Below are 1,840 nucleotides of genomic sequence, written 5' to 3' on the forward strand. Positions count from 1 at the left end.
TATATGTGGTACCAAAATGAAAGCTGAGGAATGCATTTTGACCATAATAACAAAATTCACACACAAGAAGGTGTTTCTTTCTTTCTCTAAAAGAAGTTTTACATTCACCCAGAATCTCTCTCCAGGGATCATTTCCTTTATCACTTACTAATGGACATGTTGACGAGCACTGACCCTAAATTCTATCTTCAAGGGAAACTCATAAAGTTAGAAAAGAGTAGTTAAAATAGTCAAATTTCAGCAACACTAGCTAAAAATGACACAAATTCAATTTCTTAGCATCCATGAAGCATATTATTTCCATAAGTTGTCTATTATGTGCAAATTCATTTTATTTAGGACATAAAATGAAGTTTGAATAGTACAGTCTGTGGTGTGGTGACATCAGCAACCGCCAGTTCTTGTCCATCAACAAGTCCTAATTCTTTCAATGTTTTGGAAAGACTCAGCCTTGTTCGTTCTTCAGTAGAGGTTACTGACTGTAAGTAAAGCGTTCGATTTTTCCCTCTTAATGTGGCTGTGGTAGCTGGAGATTTCATCTGCAGAGAAGCACTATTGGTTAGATAGGCCAAAACCTCCTGCAGTTTAGCTGATGGAGAAAACTGAATGTTTTGAGGAAGTTGGCTACAAGCTGGGCAGTTTTCCTTCCTCTCTGCTTCAGATGTGTAAGTGCACAGGCCATCTACATCACTGAATACCAAGTAATTATGAAGGGGAATATATGCGCTTGTGGCTATTTTAAAACCTTCAGTGGCACACACAGCTGCGATAACTGCATTTGTGGAAGCAACTGAAGGAAGGATTCGTTTTACTACCCCTTGGGTGAGTCTATATGTAACACCTCTGATATTATATTGTGATGCTCTCTCTAGAGATTTTTGAAATATCCACTGAATACGTTCAGGATCATCTCCGTCTCATGGAACACCTTCTCCAGAAGGTTGCTCTTTAGGCCACTGCAACATCCTGACATGCTCAATGCAATGCTCTGCTGGCCTGGGCATAGATGCAGTGTGCACACGGGGACATTAACCTGCGGTGGATAAAGTTCCATGTACATTCAGTACAAGCAGTCATTCCAGGGAGAATCGCACGAGCATTTCCTTTAAAACCTTCTGTTCCTCCATCTATCATAGGGACAGTGGAGCTTGGATCTAACACACCATCTTCATAATTTAGAAGAGATATCAGCATTCCATTTATCCATCTTCTGGCTATCATAGAGTCCAGTCCACAAACAATAATATGAAATTGTCGATAGAAAGTGTCATTAAAATCTTGGATCTTGTTGAAATGTGGAACTATATTACAATTAGGAATTCTGTCATTTAGAAATTCTGCTGCAACTTCAGCCTTAGGTCTCCCAACATCTTTAGGCCTAAATAAAAACTGCCTATTTAGATTGGAAACATCTATAGTGTCCATGTCTATTGCATGAATCTGTCTAAAACCATACAATGCCAGATTTTTCAGGAGCTCACATCCTAAGCCGCCAGCTCCAATGACTAGAACTTTACATGTATCTAACAAAAACTGGAGAGATTCAGTGCTCGGTTCGAAATCAGGGTGTGTGAAGGGTTCAGATCGCTCGAGGAACTTCTTCACATGGTTCCAGCGACCTTCCCATCTCCAGTGTCCCCCCACCCACCATCAACGCCATTTTCTCAGCCAGCAGCTCCTCTACTCTCCTTCTTTTCTTCTCCGGTTCCTTGCCATCCTCCATATTGTTCTCCCTGTGTGTCTCTTTGTGTGTGTGTCTCTGTCTCTCTCTGATACTGTCAGGTCTCTCTCTGTCTCAGTCACTCTCTGTGTGTCTGTCTCTGTGTGTCTCTCTGTCTCT

At 41.2% G+C, this 1,840-nt stretch overlaps 1 pseudogene; it reads right to left on the reverse strand.

The window, feature by feature from the left end:
- Nucleotides 1–297: 297 nt before the first annotated feature.
- Nucleotides 298–1,723, reverse strand: LOC101588777 (annotated as a pseudogene).
- Nucleotides 1,724–1,840: the final 117 nt, after the last annotated feature.

The sequence above is a fragment of the Octodon degus genome, unplaced genomic scaffold (assembly GCF_000260255.1).
Source record: "Octodon degus isolate 3935 unplaced genomic scaffold, OctDeg1.0 scaffold00093, whole genome shotgun sequence".
NCBI lineage: Eukaryota > Metazoa > Chordata > Mammalia > Rodentia > Octodontidae > Octodon > Octodon degus.